The sequence below is a fragment of the Periplaneta americana genome, chromosome 16 (genome assembly GCF_040183065.1).
Source record: "Periplaneta americana isolate PAMFEO1 chromosome 16, P.americana_PAMFEO1_priV1, whole genome shotgun sequence".
NCBI classification, from domain to species: Eukaryota; Metazoa; Arthropoda; class Insecta; order Blattodea; family Blattidae; genus Periplaneta; species Periplaneta americana.
The window spans coordinates 74,098,955-74,124,203 of NC_091132.1; the positions used below are offsets into that span (position 1 = coordinate 74,098,955).

The 25,249-nt window shown below is 35.1% G+C and overlaps 1 protein-coding gene across 2 annotated transcripts in view; it reads right to left on the reverse strand.

Moving 5' to 3' along the window:
* unc-104 (kinesin family member unc-104) overlaps positions 1-25,249 on the reverse strand; it is a 439,225-nt gene that overhangs the window by 263,590 nt on the left and 150,386 nt on the right. The window lies entirely within an intron of this gene.

The window sequence follows — 25,249 nt, forward strand, 5'->3', positions numbered from 1 at the left end:
AAAGTAGTAGTAAAAGTCATAGCAGTATTACTTGTAGCAGTAGTAGTAGTAGTAGTAGTAGTAGTAGTAGTAGTAGTAGTAAAGTAACGGTAGTAATAATAGTAGTATAGAATTTGAAATCCAAGCTCTTTTTATTGATATTTTCATTTTGAAAAGGTGGTATAGAACGATAAGCAATTAAATTAGGTGAATATAGGTTAAATGGGTCCGTCTTCTTGCTTATCAAGTAATGTATAGTCTTAATTATTAACTATGTCACATTTATTGAATTGCCGAAAACGTTAATCCAATTCAATAAATGTGACATAGTTAATAATTAAGACTATATATTACTTGATAAGCAAGAAGACGGACCCATTTTAACCTATATTCACCTCTTTCTATTGAACTAACGGTGCATGCTATAAATTTAATTTATTGTCAGTCTTCACCTTCACCATCTTTAGCATTCTCGCAGCCGTATTTTAACCAGAATCGATAGCAATGTCTGCTTTCTCTCAGATGATCTGCTAAAGCCACCACATCTTTTAGTGTCTTATGTTTTCTTGTTCTGTATTTGATGTGTAATCTTGCCTCATCTCATCCGGACAGTATTTCGTGCCAGTTATTCTTGTATTTTTTTTATTTTATTCTAAATTATGAAGTTCATGGAACGAGAACCATCGCTGTAATGATTTATTATAATTCTATACATTTTTTTCCAAACTGAAGACTGCAATTCTTGGTAAATTATTGCTGTAAAAACAACTCTCTAATAACAATATCATCTTTTAGAATACATTAATATTTCACATGAGACTCAAATATGTAATACACACAGTATACAGACACCTTTATGTAGTTCAGTTGTAGTAATCTATTATACTTCAATCCAGTGGAACCATCAACTACAAAGCCATCCTTGTAGGACATAATCCTTTCATCTTCAGAATATAATTTCCAGCAAAGATAAAGGTGAATCTCCACCACACCGTGAAGACCCACGCATTCTTAACCCACGCACTACATAGAAGCAAGCCAATTATATGGAGAAATGAACATAAGATTCTTGGAAGTGAAGTCGCAAGGTGCACCCAACATTAAAGAAATAAGCTTCAAACACGCTGCCTTCATTGACAATAAATTCAGCTCTTCAAAGGGAGATTATTAAGTATATTTTATTTGCTGGTATCACGTTATCATGATGAAAGAGAAGAAAGTAATCATTTATTAAAATATAAAATGACGTAGTTTTCTGCTGTGGTTTAAATGACCAGCCAATTCGTGTTCGATTCCAGACGAAGTAGTATTTCTCCTCCGTTCATAGTAACTGTGTGTTTCTTGTGTCTTTCTGTGTCCTGCATTGTCTACAGTGATGGCCAAAGAATCTTCCACATAGGAAAGTCTACTGTTAATCCAGAACAAAGTGGGTAATGATGTTGGAGGTACTATGTGTAAAATGGCATATATTGATTTCTAGCAATTTTTATTGAATGGTCATATTTCAGTCTAAGTCGGTTACTTCTTCTCAGAATTAATCTACTCGGACGTCAAGCACGCAATGGGCAAGAATTGAATTTGATACTAAATACTAGAGATGAACGAAACTAACCGCCGCTCTCGCTCGCTGTGTTCGCCGCATTGTCTTTTGAGTCTCGTCTCGTCATTCTCGTGAGCTTCGAGTCTTGCTCATCGTTCTCGAAATAGCATTTGGTCGGCGTGGAAAGATTTCGTAACTTTGAATAACATACTTCATTGAGATAAATAACATTATAAATGTTTAAATGAGACAAAAAAAAACAAAACAGAACAGTATCTTAGTTATCAAAATGTTCTGGTTCTATTATATATTACCTATTGTTATATAAATATAAAAAAACAATTCTCAAATATATTTTCATTTCTAAGAAACATAAAACATAATGTTAATATCTTTTTACTTGAGATTGCACACTTGATCTCAAACATATGAAAAAAAAATTCCTAGCCTTTTAATAAGGGCTTAGTAATTAAATAAAGACTAGGGAACGGATTATTATATATTAAAAGGTAGCGATGTTTCAAATAGACTACTTGATTGTTTATACATATATAACAATTGCCAAAGTAGATAAAAGTTCAGTCAGGTATAAACAACTGTGGCGATTCAAGGTTGCTTGACGTTCGGAACTTCGGGAGTGAACAATCTCAACGTCTCGAAACATTCACAAGCAGTCTTTACGTCAACGACGCGACGTATACAACATTGTCGTGCGGGTTTTCGACTTTGCGGGCGCTGTTAGTCTTGCTTTCTCGATCGTTGTTCATCTCTACTAAATACACTAGTGGATGGTAACATCAGCGTATCCAGGCAACATAAGTGCAGTATGATAAAGAAAGATGTACAAACTCATATACTCGTACGATAATGTAAAATGCAGTTATAATCAGGATTCCTGGAAATGCATATAGGCTAGAACAAAACCGCTCCATCCATGGACGCTGAAATGGAGGTATGATGACATTATTAAATGATCTTATGCTTATACGAAAAAAGCACATCACTCTGGCAAACTGGAAGTCTACAAAGCTTCGATATCTGACCAGTGAAGCATAGCATAATAAATATATGCAAACTGTACCGGACTTTGTGCAACCAAAATTTCTTTTAGATTACTTCGATTTTCTGTTTTTTTTTTTTTCACGCAACAATCCCACATAAAATATAATACATGCACGCACTCACATATAAGTAGACTACATACAGCACACTACATAGTTTGAACTGTAGACAATATTATACCTATACTTACTTACTTACAAATGGCTTTTAAGGAACCCGAAGGTTCATTGCCGCCCTCACATAAGCCCGCCATCGGTTCCTATCCTGTGCAAGATTAATCCAGTCTCTATCATCATATCCCACCTCCCTCAAATCCATTTTAATATTATCCTCCCATCTACGTCTCGGCCTCCCTAAAGGTCTTTTTCCCTCCGGTCTCCCAACTAACACTCTATATGCATTTCTGGATTCGCCCATACGTGCTACATGCCCTGCCCATCTCAAACGTCTGGATTTAATGCAATATTATACCTATACCTGAATAAATTGAACTTTGAGAAGGGATAATTATGTTTAGGAAACAGTGTTGTCACTTTAGACCAATATACTGTAGTTTTGTTAATTCGGCCACAGAAGACGGTGATATTATGTTAGTCATACGGAGAATGAAATTCATGACCGTAAAAAAGTGTTTGAAAGCAACATCATATAAGTAGCAAAATTCGATTTCTTATATTGAATTATTTCAACGTTACAATTGTTTGTTTGTTAAAATGTGTATATTATAACGTTATGCAATTTATGTGTTTTTGGAAAATATAATTTCAATTAATGGTCCGCCATAAATGTTGTAACTAAAACCTTGTGCATCCCTCGTGTTTATCGTACGGCTCATCCTCCCTCCACACGTTACCTGCACTTTGTTTACGTTTCCACTGTGCTAAACGAGACATTCTACTGTAATATATATTTTTTTTAATTTCATGAATTTACCGTTATAGCATATTTTATTCTAAGTGCAATATGAATATGTTCGGAAGGAACTTAATATTAATATTTCATAAAAATGCTAATTCACTTTTACTTATCAACTTTTAATTGAGCTCTGTGAGAAGTTTCAGACCAATCTGACAACTGTTGTGCAGCGAGCTTTTTTTATTCAATAAATGCTGAAAAATTTAAACTCGAGAAAATAGCATTAAAAATAATAATCGAAAAGTCCCTCCGCACTGTCATTAGTTCTAGTAACCTTGTAGAAAGTTGGCACTCTCCCATTCATTGCGGTTTAACAACCTCACATCCTCAGTCCATCCAGTCCATCATATGCTTAACGACCAGTGCTGCCACTTGAATTCTCTGCCTAGTGGATTCTCGGCTACACAAGCACTGCGGAGAGACTTCTCGATCGCAATGTATATCTCAACTCATCCACGCACCGTGTGTTTGGTCACATTTGATTATATGATTAGATCATTTAAAACAATCTCAAATATAATTATGGTCATAAAAACAAAACAGTGGATTTTCTTAATTTTCATTATTATTTCTCTATAGTGTCCCCTTAACAGTTGGCTTTCATCCAATTCCTAATAAGGTCACAAACCATTCCATATCCAAATTTCATTTTAATACCGGTACTGGGTTGTTTAAAATGTAAATAAATTTAACAACTGATGACTCAGATTTTTCCGTCAGAGCCCTGGGTTCCCTGTCTCAAACTGGTTGTCTACAACACTCTACAACCAGATAATTTCTTTGGTTAAATTCTGAAACACTCTGTATAACCAAAGGTTCGAATTATATACTGGCGCTATAGCAAGCTATTTTCTGAATTACTGATAATTAAAATCGTTACACATAATCAATTACTCTCATTATACAGTTGAGGAAAGTAATTCTGACTTGCTGTGGAGGAGGTATTAAAGTTAAGAGCTTCAATTTTATTGCCCCTGCAAGCGGTCATTCTCCCTCCAGAAGAAACACACGATCGGACTGTGTGTGGCGTAGACAAGAGCTTCATGTGAAGGAGAGAGTGTGAATTGCACGTGAAGTTGACATTATAGACGCAAACACCCGTATTCATAAAATAATATACCCAGCAATACAATGGCGTTCTTCAGTTTTCATTGACTAGTGAGAAAAACAGTTTGCACACTTATATTATAACGTAAAATAATTTCTGTTGATACTTTCTTTTATAATTCATCGCTAAATTTATTTGGTAAATACTATTAGTCTAGATATAAACAACAGATAAATTCAATTGTGTTCGGGTAAAGAGAGTTAAGTCTTTTTTTTGTGCAAATGGAGTTCGTTTCCCAGCTGAATACTTAAGTTAAATTCTACAAGTGAGTGCGCAAAAAAAAAAAAAAACCCAAAAACAAAATAATACTAGCATTTTATGTTTAAATATCTGTCAAAAATTATTTGCAATAAGGGTTCGAAGTTTATTTTCGTTTATCTCAAAACTAATTTATATTACTTAACGCCCTTTACTCAAACACTATCGAATTACTGTAAGTAGGTAAGTAAATTCTTTATTTGTTTAGGATGTAGGATCCCTTACAAAATAAAACAATAATAACCTTTAGATTAAAACAGACTCAGGCAAATATGTATGTATGGCACTAAAACATACAAAACACCTCTTTAAAGTTTATAACATAATGATCATCCAATTTCTCCTTTCTACTGCCGAAACCGTAATTGACAAAATACTAACTGAAAATGACTGAAGTTGTAGAAATGTAGCTCCTTAGAGCAGTAGCATCTTAGGAACTATACGACAGAAATGACACTAGAATTATTACATTCCGACAGTAGAGAATTTGTAATGTAAGCAAAATTTTCTGTTATAGAAAATAGCACAAGATACAGACCGAAAAATCAAAGAACAATAAACACACTAAATACGCTATATTTTAATTGCCAGGCTAGTTATCATGATCTAAAATTAATATTTATGTAATTAATTAATAGAGAAAAGTGATTACTAAGATATAACTTGCCTCACATCAATATTATTTAGATACAGCCTATAAAAGTTACAGAATTTCTGAGAGAAGTATTCTGATATATTAAGGTTAAAGCAATTTTGATTTACCTTCATTATCCACATATTTCCCCAAATATACACGTTTCCTACTCCTCTCTTATTTTTCTTATATGCATGACGGCACGTGCGAATATCAAGAAAATTAAAATGAATGATACCTTGTGGATCAACTCCCTTATGAACAACAGTGCGTATGCAACATCTCCCCTACACGATTTCAATTTTTAAACTTCTGAAAAACATTACGAATATGCCCTAAAACCATGGGATGAGAGCATATAAATCAAATTCATAACTTCAACAATAAATTTAAAAGAGACATCTTGAAGTTCATCCAGTACAATTCCTTCTAAAACACTAAACTGTAAAACGCAAATATTTCACACCATATACTGTGATTCCTCGGGGTAAAAACTCAAAAATGTAAACTAAATATTATTAAGCAAATACAGTGAACTATTTAGGAGGTTTAGTTCCGTACGAAAATGAAGAAGACATTGATATTAAAATTTCGAAAATTAAAAAATACGGGGAATTATTAACAATGTTTTCAACCATAACAAATTACGAAAGACTACAAGAATATTATCATCAGCAATCTACTGCTTTCTGTGCCATTATACGATAGTGAAAACTGGACTATTTAGAGCCAAAGATAAATCCAGATTCAAATCTACAGAGTTGAAACTTCCGCAAAGAATAGCAGGATATAATTGAAGATCTCCCGGGAAAAGGATGTAACATCAGAATCTTGAAATATGTTATGTAGGGATTCTGCCAACATGGAACTCTCATCCGGAATACTAGACACCATGCAATACGAGAACTTATTGCTAAAAGTCTTCCTTTCTTCTTCGAGGTTCATCAAGAAGTCCACTGCCTTGCAAAATATGGAAGTTCTCGGCGAGTTGACATCATTGCCATTGATAGAGGAAATACCACAGCAATTATCATCGATCCCACCGTGCGCTTTGAAATTGCAGTTGAACAACCCATTGCAGTACATGAAGAAAAGAAGACCATCTATGACCCTACAATTGAATACTTTAGGGATTATTATCATATACAAGGACAGACTGAAGTATTTGGATTATTGTTCGGAGCAAGGGGAACAATTCCACAATTCTCAGTTAAATGTTTTGGAATTCCTTTAAACATTTTCAAATTATTGCTGTAGACGTAATGAAATATTCTGTTCAGATTTTACGTAATCACCTGCACATCTAAATTTCTTTATATTCTATCTGATAACTAATAAATTGAATAAACGTACTTTCCCAAGGGTAGCTTCCATTTGAAAATAATAATCATAACACAAATGTTTATTTTTATTTTTTATTTGTTTAGTATGCAGTGTCTTTTGGCAACCCTTACTGAAGGGCAGCTACCCTTGTGGGATTTATAAGCATTTATTTATAACAATAAATTATTTCGTTCAATAGCTGAATAAACTTGTGTCATGGTCAAATGGTTGTGATGGTAAATATAGGCATAATGAATATGCCCCTGAAATTATTTTCCTTTCTCCTGAAACATGAATAATTGCAGTTTTGTTGGTCACATCTTTATTCCGGGGAGGTCTTCAATTGTTTAAACTTCAAACCAAACGAAGAAACTTGGCAAGAAGTTAGAGTAATTCCATTTTTTTTAAAACCAACATGAAAAACTAATTCGATTGAACTTGTAAACCGAATATACAGACAAAGATTACAAAAAAGAACAAAGTAGATCCAACCAATAAAGAAACTGACGAAGGAATTCTAAGGTCGGAACAGGTCAACAATAGGCTATATCGCTGAAAGCTTGATGATGATGATGATGATTATTATTATTATTATTATTATTATTAATGTAACAGTGGAATTTTAAATCAGCCAAGCGTAACAGAAACGCGCCAGAAACAATTTGTTTAGACTACACGCTCCACAGCAGAGTCAGAGATGTTGCCGATGCGTCATGGCTGTACAATGCACAGTAGTTCCCTGATATTCTCGTTATACAGTAGTCATCGACACCTCCACACCCACCCTCACTACCATAGCCGCTATCGCCGCCTCCCTTCACGATTATTACACCGAATGTTAGGTTTGGGCAAACAAATTTATTAATGTTATCTGTCAAAATCTTCAGTCTTCTTTTTCCTCATAACTGTTATTTATTCAACTGTCCGAAGACAGGTCTGGACCTACAAGTGACACCAACAAGGCATCAATAGTGAGGCAACTAAGCCAGGAGATAATTGAGATAATGAGGTAGAGTGGCCAGTTCCCTCCCCCTCCATTGCACACATATTTTACTAAATACATATTACACTAAACTATTGTATTTATTAAGCCTGACGAGTTACGCCTTTGGTTTGAATTGTAAGTTTAGTTTAAATATAGTTTTTTATTAATATGAATAAGTGTGTAATTCTATGTCTTATTTGAACTGTTGTATCAGTGAAGCGTAGTGAGTCAGTGAAGTTATAGTTTTACAGTGTAGTGAATAGTTTCGATCAGTGATAATTTATAGTGTCAATGAAATGTGTTGTATAGTGTCAGTGAAATGTGTTCTAAAGTGCCAATTTTGTGTTCTAAAGTGTCAGTGAAATGTGTCATAGTGCCAGTGCAGTGAGTGAGATGAAAGTAAAGTGAAAGGTTATTATCCGTACCAATGTGCAACTTATGTAGGGCCTATACATATGTAGGTTTTAATGTAAAATTACGTTAACTTATTAATTAGATTAGTTTATGTATTATTATACAGTAGTTGTATTGTGTATTCTTACAGTATTGTGTATATAATTGTATTGTGCATCTAATTGTATTGTGTAATGTATAATTGTATTTTGTATTGTAATTTTATTGTGTATTGCTTATATTGTTTGTACCACTGCCACCGGGTGCTTGCCCACTTGGAATATACATACGTACGTACATACATACATACATACATTCACACACATACATACATTCACACATACATACATACATGCATGCATACATACATACATTCACACACACATACATACATACATACATACATACATACATACATACATACATACATACATACATACATACATACATACATACATACATACATACATACATACATACATTCACGCATACATACTTACATACATACATACATACATACATACATACACACATACATAACTGGCAGTCCAAAATTTGTAAAAGTAATCATTCATCCATTCATCTGTTCATTAGTTCATCCGTTCATTTGTTCTTGCTATTTCTTAATTTTTTTTTTTTTAATTTTGACAAAACAGAAAAATAATGCATAAACGATAAGGGTAAGCGAAGGTAATAAAGCCATGCAGGTTATAACGCCATCTAATATTTTATAATAATTATAACTAATTATTAGTTAACGTGAAAATCTGTATTGGTAGCCCTAGTCAGAGAATTGTGATGTTTAGAGGAACCTTTCTTAAACATCTGGAACCATAAATGAAACGGATTTCTGTATTCAGTGTGAATTTAACATCCTTGAAGTGAAGAAGTGCGCGTTTGAGCTGATTGTCGAGTGACGTGAATATTGTATTCTGTATAAAGTAAGTAGGCCTACAGATAATTGAATTTGAAATATAGTGAATGATGAAATATTACGAGAAATTCGTTTATATGTGTTCTTAAGTTTAGTGGAATGGTGTTGTTTTAAGATCTATGATATTATATTATGGTATTTATCCATTTAAAATAGAATTTGCGACTGCATGTAATAACGTCATCTCGCTGCGAAAATAGCCTTTGATTTAGTATGTAATAACAGCGGTTAGTTTAATCGTTTCCAACTTAAGGATAATCAACTAGACTTGGGTATCGCGAAACCTGCGACATGAGTAACACAGTGAAAACCGGACTCTGTTCACTATATGAAGAAGGTGTACCACTGAATAACAGTGACCTTGATTGAATTTTTTAAAGTTATGTGGTAATGAGTATTCAGATTTTTTTGTTGTCCCTAATTATTTATAGTTGTTTAATTCTACAAAATAATCTTACATTTGTCACTTTTGCTTATATGTTTCTTTGTTCTAAAAAAAATAAGTGGCGTTATTACCTTCACTGCTGGTAACAGTGCCAGTATGCGTCATACAGTCAACTTCAGTTATAGTGAACCTCTGCGGACCACTATATCCGAGGTTCACTAAAACCAAAGTGTGTGTTTTTGTACTATTGACATTGCTATACATACAACTGTCCAACTGTCTAACTGGGACAGACCACGTTCAATATCAGTAATAATGTTCGCTTTATCTTCCAACTTAAACACTTTACGCTTCATCATTCTGAATGTTCAAAGTTCGAAACTTGAATCTAATCTGACCACGTAGGTAGTAGGCACTGACCGATTTCGCATCTCTTCCCACTAGAGGTATGTTACTATGTACTCGGCCTTGGAATTTCCCTGGATTCACTTTTACAAAGATGCGAAAGGAAGTGTTGAGGACCATTATACTGTAATCCTTCTTGTATTTACCCTTTGGTCTCCACTCTTCTCCCTTTTACAAAAGAAAACACTTTCTCTTCCTATTCTTCGAATAACCTCTTTTAAAGCAGTCAGAACTAATCCTTCCTTTCTCCCTCACTGCGTGCACTAATCTCTTTAACATTTTTCAAGCTGTCCAGGAAGCTGAACAAATTCTTTGTCTTTCAATGCACATAACGAGTAGAAGGTTTAACATTTTGTTCTGAACATATTCTTGGAAGTTTATAGGAGAAAGGGTTTATTAAATTACCATTTTGGCCATTTTAAAATTACATTTTCTTGGGGAAGTTCTAGTTTTAGGTACACTATAACCGAAGTGAGGGTTCACTATAAACGGAAATATTAATGTACTTTTTAATGTATGCGGGTCGGGACCAACGACTTAGGTTCACTATTGCCGAATGTTCACTATTCATTATATCCAGAGTAGACTACTTTTATTTTACTTGTATTTTTGTAAAACCTGGTCACAATTACAACTTTTGAAATGTACATTTCACAGAAAAGGCTACAAATGAACAATATCTAAAAAATTAATATTAATGTCCGCATTTCTGGTCAGTTGTAACCAATTTTTTTTAAATGATGGCGTTAATACCTTCACTTATCCTAGGATTCAAGTGTATACATAATATTTTTTCACCATTTTGTGTGACTCTTTGCATGGGAGAACATTCAAAATGACCATGTCGTGAGAATGAACTACAACAGATGAACACACAACACAACAAATTGGGCCCCAAGAACCGGCCACAAAAAGTAGGACGACAGAGGAGAGAATGGGAGAATGGACAAACGACTTAAAGGCCCACTTTGGTAGTAACTGCTCATCAAAATCAAAGGATTGAGAGGTCTGGAGAAGTCGACTAAAGGAAGTACTGAGACAACCGTGAACATCTTTCACGAAGTGGCTACTAAGATCGCCAAAACAGCTACCTCGCTTAGACAAGAGGTCCTTGCTCTTAAGGGATTTAATGGGGTGAGAGTAATCCCAATAATACAAAGAGCTGTGCGAGGGGGTGCCGGCAAAGGAACATGTATTGACTGATTGAATCCTGAGTACACAGAAAACATAAACATAATCTGCTGGTGAGGGGCTATAACGCGATTAGCTGGAGTAAGTGTAATAATTCACTCAAATGTATACATGTAGCCCCGGATGATGATGATGATGATAATGATGATGATGATAAGAGTTAAATAAATTCAAGGGAAACATTGTTCCGGGCTGGGCATCGATCCCGGGACCCTTCGCTTAGCGCACGAATGCTCTACCGACTGAGCTACCCCAGGAACCATACACGACACGGTCACAATTCTTCCCTTTATATCCACACAACTCAAATGGGCCAGAAACCCAACTCTGAGTGCATACAATTTCTGTGTGACTTACATTGTGGCTTTCTGTTAACGTACCTACAGTAACGAATATATTATGTACCTATAGATTCGTTACTGTATGAACTCAAAGTTGGGTTTCTGGCGTCTTGTCAGCCCATTCGAGCTTTACCGATCTTATTAAGTACACAGAAGATGCCTTTCTTGGAAATAACAAAACCTCGTTTATTGTAGGCTTCTTTTATTTTCACTTAACTGTACTTGGCACTGGAAAGGGTTGTAATGTACCCCTCCCAAAAAGGCTCAATTTTCTTGGGAATTTCTGCTGTGAGTCACTGTGCACTCTGACTATGAGATCTCTCACTACTGGTCTGTCACCTCGCGGCCACATTTCAGCTGTCGTGTGACTCCTGACGCACATGATGTCATTCAAATTCGTTATCAGAGTTCGGAAACAACCCTGTATTCTTCACCTAACATAACTAGGAACATTAAATCCAGACGTTTGAAATAGACAGGACATGTAGCACGTATGGGCGAATCCAAAAACGCATATGGAGTGTTAAGTTGGGAGGCCGGAGGGCAAAAACATTTGGGGTGGCCGAGACGTAGATGGGAGGATAATATTAAAACGGACTTTAGGGAGGTAGGATATGATGGTAGGGACTGGATTAATCTTGCTCAGGATAGGGACCGACGGCGGGCTTATGGAGGGCGGCAATGAACTTCCAGTTTTTCTAAAAGCCTTAAGTAAGTAACATGTACCAGACGGATACAAGACAGGGCTCCCGTTATGTGAAGTCAGTAAGACAGCGGCTTTCGCTTAAAACCAAACAGGTCTCATAATGAGAATGCAAAAACAAGACTCTTAATTCATGACCGCAACGTGAAGACTGTGTCATGACCGGGAAATATAATAACAAAAGTAACAGAATACAGCAGTAGAAATAAATGCGGCCGGGAAACAATTCGGCCCATCGGCAGTGAGGGAGATCTGGAGTGTTCGAAAGTCAATAATGCGGCGAACGGATGTCTGTCTTCAAGTTCACGGACGCCTCTTCCAACATCCATTGTGAGTGTAAACTGCCGCTGTGTCTGTATGAAAGAAAGATGTTCCTTTCATTTTATGGTTTCTATAACTTGTTGAATTCCGTTTAATATGACTGAAATAAAATATCTTCGGGAAATTTGCAGTTTTTTGTGTCTCTATCAATTTAATATCACTGATTCTAACACCGGGATTTCAATTATATTACCCAACCTTGGCTGAATTTCAAGCAAGATGCAAGGAGCAGGGACTGTTCCCATAATGATATATTAACTCCCTGGATGGTAAGATCATGATTGCATCTCTCACAGCGATAACTATACCTTTAAGCCACTAGCCACTCACCTCTTCCTAATATTGGAACCATGAAAGCAAGGTTCATTGCCGCCCTCATATAAGCCCACCATTGGTCCCTATCCTGAGCAAGATTAATCCAGTCTCTATCATCATGTCCCACCTCCCTCAAATCAATTTTAATATTATCCTCCCATCTACGCCTCGGCCTCACCAAATGCCGTTTTCCCTCCGGCCTCCCAACTAACACTCTATATGCATTTCTGGATTCGCCCATACGCGCTACATGCCCTGCCCATCTCAAACGTCTGGATTTAATGTTTCTAATTATGTCAGGTGAAGAATACAATACGTGCAGTTCTGCTTTGTGTAACTTTCTCCATTCTCCTCTAACTTCATCCCTCTTAGACCCAATTATTTTCCTAAGAACCTTATTCTCAAACACCCTTAATCTCTGTTCCTCTCTCAAAGTAAAATTTCAAGTTTCACAATCGTACAGAAAAATCGGTAATATAACTGTTTTATAAATTCTAATTTTCAGATTTTTTGACAGCAGACTAGATGACAAAAGCTTCTCAACCGAATAATAACAGGCATTTCCCATATTTATTCTGCGTTTAATTTCCTCCCGAGTGTCATTTATATTTGTTACTGTTGCTCCAAGATATTTGAATTTTTCCACCTCTTCGAAGGATAAATATCCAATATTTATAGTTTCATTTCGTACAATATTCTGGTCACGAGACATAATCATATACTTAGTCTTTTCGGGATTTACTTTCAACCCTATCGCTTTACTTGCTTTAAGTAGAATTTCCGCGCTTTCCCTAATCGTTTGTGGATTTTCTCGTAGCATATTCACGTCATTGCATAAACAAGAAGCTGATGTAACCCGTTCAATTCCAAACCCTCTGTGTTATCCTGAACTTTCCTAATGGTATATTCTAGAGCGAAGTTAAAAAGTAAAGGTGATAGTGCATCTCCTTGTTTTAGCCCGCAGTGAATTGGAAAAACATCGGATAGAAACTGGCCTATACGGACTCTGCTGTAAGTTTCACTGAGACACATTTTAATTAACCGAACTAGTTTCTTGGGAATACCAAATTCATTAAGAATATTATATAAAATTAATATTACTGAAATAAAATGTCTTCGGGAAATTTTCAGTTATTTTGTATCTCTATCAATTTAATATCACTGATTCTAACACCGGGATTTCAATTATATTACCTAACCTTGGCTGAATTTCAAGTAAGATGCAAGGGACAGGGACTGTTCCTATAATGATATATTAACTCCCTGGATCGTAAGATCATGACTGCATCTCTTATAGCGAAAACTATATCTTTAAACTACTGGCCACTCACCACTTCCTAATAGGGGAGAGTGGGGCAAGACGGGGAATTTAGTGTTTGGAGGCTTATGATTACAAGAAAAACACTTTCAATTAACTTGAAAAAGAAATATGTGTATTGTTACACATTCAAGTACAAAACTAAAGTACAAGTTAACGGTATATTTTGTTTAGCTAATATACAAAAATATTTTTCTGAAGAGTGGTCAAAACTTCATCTTGCCCCACCAGGTGGGGTAAGATGGGGTTGTTACTGTTGACACAGTGCACAAAGATGAACGGCCTCGTCTTCATCCTCCTCGACTGCACAAGTGCCCATTTGTGGCACTTGCAACATTGGATCCATCCTTCAGTAGACTCGGAGTACAAATATCGGCAATATAAGTATTCTGCGTCAGAAATATCAGATGATGATGAAGAAGAATGAGTCTTTGGCTCTTGCGTTTAATTCCTAAGCTCATGCCAACTGATTTCTTAGGTGAAATTTTGCAATTCACTTGTTTTTCTTTTGTCACTAGGTCTGCAGTAGGCTCAGTGGTAAAAATATTGTTTTTCTTCACACTGCCTTTCTTTGTCGTTTTATCTGAGCCTTGCTGTCGATTTCCATTTGCAGTTCATTTTTATATAGTGACTCAGTTAGGATGGCAGTCTTTTCTTGTTTTCTTGTCTTCTTTTTCAAATTAAGGCCGCTACAACTGCGAATTGGCAGGATGTCCTCAGGTGTAAAGCTCAGTTTTCTTATGTTTTTTTTCGGTGTCATGTGATGTAGTTGGTTGGTTGACAATAGGATCGGAAGCTTTGGAGGATGGAGCCTCGTCTGGTGAAGGGGGAACCGGTCTGTCTGTGGTTTCAGACGGTGCGTAGTCGTGCTCACCAAACACATATGGATTGACAGGTCAAATGCCAGTCTTACGAAAGTCATTTATTGCTATGATCATTGTTGCTGCTCTTACAAAGGCACTGCCATAAAGCTTTGAAACTTGAAATTCTGTTACAACACGACCTGGATTTGATCTCAGCCAAATGGCAACTTCTTGATCATAAAACACGCTCAAAGGTTTCATGAACCTTTCGTCCAGGGGTTGTAAGCGATGTGTACAGTGCGGTGGAAAGCATAGCAATACAACACCATTATCTCTTGCATAATCAATCACAGCCATGTTTTTTGTATGTGTGAAATGGCCTTCTAGTAGAAGAAGAACAGGTGAGTCTTTTGTTGCTCGACTCCACATAACAAACCTCTTGAACCAAGAAAAGAATATTTCGGACTGCATCCATCCACTTGGGTGGTATTCAGCCGTTGCTCCAGGTGGGCAGTTATTCATCAGTTGATTATTTGCACGGACTCGAGGGAATATAAAAGTAGGTGCCATGTATGTCCCCGCTGCATTAAAACATACTTCAATGGTGATCGTGTTCCCCCTCTCGGCGGATGTTAGAACTCCAACTTGCTTCCTACCCTTTAAAGAAAATATATTTGATCTATGTTTTGGCACAATCGTAACTCCTGTTTCATCACAGTTGTAGATTTTCTCCGGCGTGAACCCATTTTTTTCAACAACACGGGTTAATAGATCAAAGAACTTTCCGAAATTTACTTTGTTAAATGCAGCTGCTCTTGCCGCACTGGTGGCTTCAGGTTTTCTCAACGCCAACTGTGGATGACGAATACTAAAACCAGACAACCAGTCTTTGCCAGCTATTTCTTTTGTCTTCGAAAAACTGTGAACTTTATCCAACTTTTCAGCCCACTGGTACGCTAGAACTCTCAGGTCATAAGTGGTTATGCCAAACAATCTTTCCTCCATTTTTAATATATAATCAGCTAACAGATTCTCCTCTTCCACTGAGAACACAGTCTTTATTGGTCCTAAACTTTGGACTAAATTTAGGATAGGTTGCTCTACATATAAAATGTCCTTATCAGACACTGCCTGTGCATCTGCTGCAGTAGGTCTACCAGCTTGTGGTTTCACAAGTTTCACTCTCCGCTCAAGGGTAGACTGTGGCACTTTAAAGGAGTCTGCTGCTTTTTTATAACCCATTTCTCCCCGCACAACTGAGTCAACAGCAAATCTCATTGACTCTGGGTGACTATTTCCCTCTATCTGTCTTCCGTTTGTATGCTCTAATCATCTCGATTTATCTGCAAAGAAAACTAATCGCCTTTGAGAAATCTATTGCAAACGTGAGGCAAGATGGGGTACTGCCCCATCATGCCCCTTCGAGAAAACCCCGTCTTACCCCATTCTCGCCATTTTAAATCAACCCTGTCGTTACTATGTTAAGATTTAGTAAATATTAATTGTGACACTGGTGAACACATCTATAAAGTCTACAATTTCAACTACTATAAATTACTTTAAAAAGAAATAAAAGATAATTACCTCAGTACGACTTCAATATCCACGTAAATATATAAGTCACAGATGTAAAATCACATAACTCTGAATTCGCATCAACTCACTGCGTTCAAGCAGCTCACAATGGCTGTCAACGCTGTCAAATTCAGTCTCTTCGTCAACTCTAATCTGTTCCAACAGGTAGCACCACCGACTGGGTCTGTAGTTTGAACACCCCATCTTTCCCCGCTACCCCGTCATGCCCCACTCTCCCCTATTGTAACTACGAAAGCAAGGTTCTCTACCCTGTTGTTTTCAACGGTCTTCATTGTCTGTTCTTATTTACTTACTTATTACTTACTTACTTATTCTAGTAATGCCGCACTTCGATTATTGTGATGATCTGTTAAGTGACCTAAGTTTTGAACCGTCAGTCAAGTCACAGCGAGTTCAGAATATGTGCGTCAGATACGTGTACAACATCCGACGATATGATCACATATCACCGTCCTTCGCAAGTCTTTCGTGGCTTCGACTTAAAGAACGTAGAACTTTACACTCTTTGTCTTTACTCTTTCGAATTCTGCACACTTCAACACCAAATTACCTTTCGTCTCGTTTCTCTTACCTATACTTTACTCTAACCACGACGTAAATACCAGATCACTTATTTGTGGCGCGTTAAATATACCTCTTCATAGAACACCTCGCTATTCATCATCTTTTACAATATCCACCTCGCGACAATGGAATCCCCTGTCACAAAGTATTAGGGGCTGCAAGACAATAAACACTTTTAAAAACAGCTTAAAAGATAACCTTCTTAGCATTTCACTCCAATCATACTGACTTAAACTATCAGTGACTACATTGTTACTCCTTCCTTTAGACATGTATCCTGATAGTGCTGTATTTTCAAAATTGTCTCATAATAATCTCTTTCTATTATATAGCATTATTTGAAATATATTAACATTCTATGTATTTTAGCTTAATTCTGCTATATAGTTTGTATTTCAGTGTTTAATTAATAGTTTATAGTATTTTGCTGTTTAATTCTCTTTCTATTATATAGCATTATTTGAAATATATTAACATTCTATGTATTTTAGCTTAATTCTGCTATATAGTTTGTATTTCAGTGTTTAATTAATAGTTTATAGTATTTTGCTGTTTAATTCATAAATAACTCCTCTTATCTAAATCAAATTGTTGAATTCTTTGTAAGTTCATACATATGTATGTATACTTTTTGCTGGTTAAGTGGAAGAGAAGGCCTTACGGCCTTAACTCTGCCAGCTAAAATAAATTATTATTATTATTATTATTATTATTATTATTATTATTATTACTTACAAATGACTTTTAAGGAACCCGCAGGTTCATTGTCGCCCTCACATAAGCCCGCCATCGGTCCCTATCCTGTACAAGATTAATCCACCTCAAATCCATTTTAATATTATCCTCCCATCTACGACGACAAGAATGATGAAAAAAAAAAAGAAATGAGATAGCGATGGTGGTAAATATTAGCAAATGAATGTTGGCAAGGATGATGACGGCAGAACGAAGGCATTATATCTGTATATTTGAATACCCTCCTAAAAGGAGCATCGGCTAATGATATGCATATCCTTCAGTTCATAAACATTTTCCAGGACATACGTTATGCTGGAAATTTGTACGCCACAGTACCCAAAACCAAGCGACAAATGAACGCTCATTAACTCTTCCATCACACGTAACATCGATTATACACAGCAGCACAAATCGTTGGGAATTGGCTGTAACCCACAGGAGAGGGGCAGCTGCGGTCACTGAGGTTCACCAAATATTCATTTCCCTGGCGGGACACGCATCGACGTACCCACACGGCCAGATTGACCATCGCTGCGTTCGAACAAGCACAGATTCCTGACGTTGTTGGGAAGAAGAGCGTCCTACACCAACACGGCTACGCATAAAATCATTATTCTTTAACTGTGCATGTTAAACAAAAATCCAACGCCATCCAAGACCCATATTGTATATGTGCGTAATGTAGGCTAACATTTAAACCATAGCATAAATAAAAAAATGTTGAGAGGTCTATAACAATAAAATTGCCCGATCTTGCTCGTCATTCCTTTCTAAATAAACTACGTATCCTCAAACACATAGTAGACTACTTGAGAAGATACAAATAAACAAATAAGTAGGGATACCTTATTATCTAGGCGCTACTTATCTCAAAGAATTCCACAATAAGTGGTATCGTCATGACCAGATCACTAAAGCAAGTTCTGATATTATCCAAGAATATGCACGCCGTCCACTTAACAAATAACACTAGTCTTTTGAAAATAAAGCAGAGAAACAGATATAATCATTCTTCCTCCTCATCACCACTATGACCACAAATCACTATCACTATCGCTATCACCACCGTTTCCCCGTCCACCTCCTCCACTTCTATCACCAGCCCTTGTTATTTCTGTCACTGTATTTCCCTTCATGTACATTGTTTTGAAATTGCCTAAGTTCTAGGCGCTATTAATTTGTTTCCCTGAAGACAGTGGTCAAAAAACATCGATTGTTAGCACTTAAAATCCAACTAAAATGTGAGTCAGTTACAGTATGGCTAGCATGAGTGATATTACACAACGATCAGAGTCTCAATTGAATCCTCCGTGGAAAATTAATTTATTAATTTACTAATTTATTTATTTATTTTTATATTTATGTGCTGGACAACAGCCATTGGCGAAATAAATAACGAGCACAATGTTGCAATTAGTTACAATGTTACAATCAAATAAGTAAATAAATAAATAAATAAATAAATAAATAAATAAATATTGGTCAGTATTAAGATGTCAGAGTGAATCGTAAAGCTCTTCTGAATGATCTTCGTAATGATAGAATTAAGTTTATTTGATCCTACTGTATACCCTGAATATATTACATATTAGAAGAGATCATTCTCCTACAAGGAAATGTTTTTTTTTTTTCACGACTAGGAGTAAATGTCGGTTCTAGGTTATCAAAATCGGGAGAGAGATACAACATTTCCTCCGTCCGGAAAAAAAAATATTTCTCTTCTTCAGGGAGAGAAATATTAACAATTCATTATACATATCAATCGTTGTTGTTATGACATTTCCTTTGCATCTATGCATATGCCCTCAGTAAAATAGCGCCAGCGAACTTCAATGAAAAGAACTTCAGAAATAAAATGCACAATTTACTCCCGGTCGTGGAAAAAATAGCATATACACCACGGGATCGGAACACAATTTTTCCCTCGGTACATTTGTAGCCCGAGGGATTCCCTCGGGCTACAATCATGTACTCCGGGAAAATTTATGTGTTTCTCTCAATTAATGTATAATACTGGATATTCGAAAAGTAATGGCAATATAGTTACTGTTTCACACTAAATTTATTACATACTTCAACTGCCATGTCAACAATATGTTGTTAAATCCTTGGAAGACAGCGGACCACATCTGCAGCAGCATTTTTGAATATCTCTCTCACTGATCAATCTAAAGCTCTTCGGATGTCAACTCTTGATTGAAAGGTGGGATTCTCTCTCACAAGCTTCTTATAATGCCCTAAAGCAAGAGTTGCATTTTTTTCCTCTTGCAACTTGGATTTTTATGAAGCAACTACTGAACATTTTTAGGACTAATTACTTATTACAAGTCAGAAACAGTCACTATATTTACAAAATATACTTACTTCGAGCCTATTAATAATCCAGATTTATTAAACAATCGCTGTTCTATTACGTACTATAATATTCCAATGGTCGCCGCTAGGAGCACTAATTTACAGCAATGTTGCCATTACTTATTGAATACTCTAGTATACTATTCTTTTCATTTTTTTTTCAAAAAAGCATTTTTATGTTGTATTATTTTTAGGTGTGTTAACATTTTAGGTCCAATTGAAACACTTAAAATTAAAGAAAATGTCTACAATACACCGTGTTCGAGGGTTCGAGAAATAAGTGCTAATTTAAAGTATAAATAATGGTTTTATAACATAACTTTTTGTATTACTTGATGTACAAAACCCTTGCCTGGGCACCTAGGTCACCCGACTTGACGCCCATTGACCTCTTTCTGGGGCTTTATAACTAATGTTGTGTATCAACGTGATACAGTTGACACTTTGGAAAAACTGAGACAACGCATTATAAATGCAGCTGCGCTAATCACTCCACAAATGTTATGGAACACTTGGCAGAAGATTGAGTACCTTTGTATATCTTCAGGGTAGCTCGAGGCGCACACATCGAGTTGCACTGACCATTATCTACTAATTTCACAAGAGGTCTGAGATTTAGGGATTATGATTATTTCATGTGAAATTTAAATAGATGAATATCGATTATTGAAATAAATAAATTGGATGTTATTCAGTAATGCCAATAATTGAGAAAAGCGAAATACAGTTTTAACAATTTTAATTACATTTACTGCGTTTTTCTCTTATTATTGTAACAAATACATTTTCATTATCTGGTGAAATTATAATTTAATTTAAACATTTATTAATACAATTACAAAATAATAACCTGATTAATACATTAATTAAATGAACAGTTGTTATCAAGCAGTGCCATTTTCTTTAGACACAATGGACATAGAATTACAAGATGAAGATGTAGATGTGGAAGTAGAATTTCGCACTTTATTTAGTACAATGGATTCATGCTCATCGATTTACGGGGAAAGAGTTGTTGACAACTTAATAGTTTTGGTACCAATTTCCAATCTCTGATGATCAGTATCAAAATAAATATTTCTATAGCTATAGTGGAATTAAATAAGTATAAAATACAGAAGAATATGATATACTGAAAAGAGATACACTGCGGCCAACAGAAAGATAAAAAAAATAGAGAAACAACGAAATACAGGAGACAGCGGATGTTTTAATGATATTAATCAGGCAAATAAAAGATTCATGGCTTGAAGTCTTAAGAGCACTGAAGATTGAACTGTATGACCCTGGCTCTCTCCTGTAGAGTAGCCATCATTCATGAGGAAAAAAAAACTCATGGGATAATGGGGTAGAGTGAACAGTTTCTCTCTCCCTCCACTGCATATATCGCTGACTAGTAACATACTTCACTAATTAGACTCGAGATATAAACAATAATAAATTGCTTTCTCTCTGACACATATCGTCAAGTGAGATGTCCTGCCTGATAACAGGTGTATCAGCCAGAAACTCAATCCGAGGTAAGCCAATAAGATATGTAATTATTTATTAGCTAGCCCAATCCATTCCGAGTCAGTATAATGATACCGTAACCCGTAAAAGGAGCAATGGTGCAACGAAAATGAGAGCAGAAGTATGAAAGTACTGGGAGAACTTTCGTCACAAGATCATATCGTCGATAACTCTCAAATGCTGAAGGTGATCGAACCAGGACTTTTCTGAAGTTAGAGAACAATGCTATTGCGAGATTCATTACACTTCCGGTTAAATATCGGGACTCTTAATTTTATCGAAATCGATTCGCAATGAAATTCTTGTATTACGCCACGCGTGCCTACGACACAGCGAACTTGAAAAGCGTTCAGCTGGAATGCGGACACACACAAAAGCCATTGGGACAAGGGATCAGAGCTCACTCATTCACGCTCGTTTTCATACACAAAAGGATCTTCAATGGCGCACCATTAATCCAATGACTAGAGTGTCGGTTTTCCACGTGGAAGACCCCACTTTTAACCCCGATTATTCCAAGTGGAATCTGTAATGAACAAAGCAAGTTTTCTCGGGAAACTCTCTGTTACTCTGTCATAGTTCAATCATTTGTAACGATCAAGGATGAAAAAAATCAAGTACACAGAATCGTTTAGGGACATTTCGACACGCTAGGAAAAATGTTAATTCTGGGACCAATTTATGCAATTTTTATTCTAATTTTTTCCCCTAATATGTATGCATATGTTTTACGCACATTTCACATATCTGGTGTCAATATGATCATTTATATCACATTCTCCATTCCTAAACACAGAACATCCTTCTAGTCTTCATCTTTCACCGTCCCTGCAGCTCATCTCTGGAACTAAGATGTCAGAGACTGTCGGACATTGTTTAGTTTCAAAAATAAACTAAAATTGCACTTTTTCAATTCAGTCTGCGATAGTTTTGTAATATATATTTTTTTTTCTTTTCCTTCCTTTCCCCTTTTTTGTTCTCTTCATCACTAGATGAATTTATTATCATATCCTTTTTATTGTGAATTTTTATTTAATTTTCGTATTTCTTTTCTTTTTATTATTATTTTATTAAATTCCATTTTGTTATATTCTTGCTTACGTTTTCCATATTAACTATTTGTACTAAATGAGCTGCTTTTACTATATTCCAATGTATTTTACTTTCTTTTTTTTATTTATGGTATTATTTTCATGTTGTTTAGTGTCGATTTTGTTATGCTATTATTATTATTATTATTATTATTATTATTATTATTATTATTACTATTACTGTAATATGTCAATATTCTGTTCTTTAACGTTTTGTTAAATTTTCACTGCTTGTATACTTTGTGACCTGGTAGAGTGTAAGAGAAGGCCATATGGTCTTAACTCTGCCAGTATAAATAAATAAATAAATAAATAAATAAATAAATAAATAAATAAATAAATAAATAAATAAACAAACTAACAAATAAATGAATGAATAAATAAATAAATAATTATTATTATTATTATTATTATTAATATTTTAAAAATTACAAATCGAATCTGATGTGTCGACTTCTCCCATAACGGGGGGAGATTTCAACATAGTATGACAAACATAGGAAACACTTTAAAATTCAACATATCGTTGTTCCTGCAATAACTTCTAAGTGACATATTTATCGATTTTCAGATTTTTGCTCTATTAAATAACTTAAATAGTGATACAGAAATAATAAAATCTCCTATATGTAATTATATTTCTTTCTTTCTAAAATTTAAGAATTCACAGTCTCCTATGTACTTCTACCATCTATACTAATAATAAATCTGTAGCCGAAATTTTTCTGGTAATTTTCGATTTTCCAAAAATAATTGGTCCTAACATATAAGTTTTATTCCTTGAAAAATTTTGATAGGACTGATATTTAATGAGATAAATGAGTTTTAAAATTAAGATAACTGCCATCTGAGGCCGTATAATGAAATAAAAAACAAATGACTTCGTCTATAAGGGGCCTTGGACAGCAACAATCGAAAGCTATGAAAGATAGCCTACAGATAATGTTTCTGTGTTTGTATGAAGTAATATCGGAAGCTAAATTAACCGATTTGTATAATTTATTATTATTTCACCATTGGAAAGTGTAGTTTCTCTAGATGGACATAATGCTATAATGTTATTACAGTAACTTCTGATATAATATAATATAATATAATATAATATAATATATAATATAATATAATATAATATATATGTAATGTAATATTATATAATTTAAGTTATTTAAAGGGTTCAGAACCATAGTGGGCCAAACGCCATTTTCTGAATACGTAGAAAATAAGGGTTAAAATTAAGTTATTACCATAATTCAATGGAAACCTATAACAAGTAAAATAAAGTATACACATTAAATCTAAATGATGTCAATGTTCATTAAACTATGGTTGCATATAATAAAAATTAGAAACATGTTACAGGAATTGTCATTGCACCAATGAGTGGTCTCTGGACCAAAATGATCGCATTTTAATTATTTGGATGCAATTTAAATTAAGTAACATATTATACGATATATCCTTCTATCAAACACGAATGTTCCCTGGATCAAATGTCCTATTTTAATTATGTAATTACTTTATATTATTTCTAACGGGTGCAGCGAAGCGCACGGATAGTAAAATGAATAAATGTGTTTTCCCTCCTACCGAACAATTTTATATTTTGCACATAGGAGTTATTGCAGGAACAACGACGATACACAACATAAATTTTGCTCCTGAAATATGACCTAAATATTTTATAATACTTTTACGTTGGTTACAGGTCATTCGATGATGTCATTTACGTTCATCATATTCACCAAAGTTTTCTACCATATTATTTCATAGTCTTATGTAGGACCATTGATTTTTAATTAATTTAATGCTCGACCATGCCGAAATGTAGTAATTATACACCTGGTAGTAGCCCTTTAATGCACCTCATTAAAGTACACCTATTCATTATAATTCAGTTGTTCAGCCAATGAAAATCACCACTGTACCATTATAAAACCGCAAGTATCGATTATTCTCGGATATGCAATCGAAAGACAATTAGGGAAAAGTCACGGAGGATGGAAATCCAATACTGTCGCAGAAGGTTATGTTCTGTTACTATAATAATTAGCGTTAATTGATAATAACATTCAAATAAATTCAATTTGTCATCTCGTTTTTCAATTCTAAATCAATTTCCAGGTTATATCAAGACTAATCTTCATGTTATTCTCTAGATTATATCAAGGTCAATGACATTCGTACCTCGGAAAAAATCAATACTTTTGCGTCTGCGCACATCTCACAATTCAGGTCAGTTCCGCTCCTCACTTACATAACCATAACATGAATACTTATGAATAATTTCAAGTTAGAAATATGGTCGAGCATAAAAAGTCGTATGAAACTTGCCTATAATGGTAATTAAGACGCTCGTATGAAAATTATGAAACTCGCTTGCGCTCGTTTCATAAACAAACATACTCGCGTCTTAATTATTACCATTATAGGCTCGTTGCATAATGTACTATTTTCTTCCTTCCGAAAAATTATTTTCTACA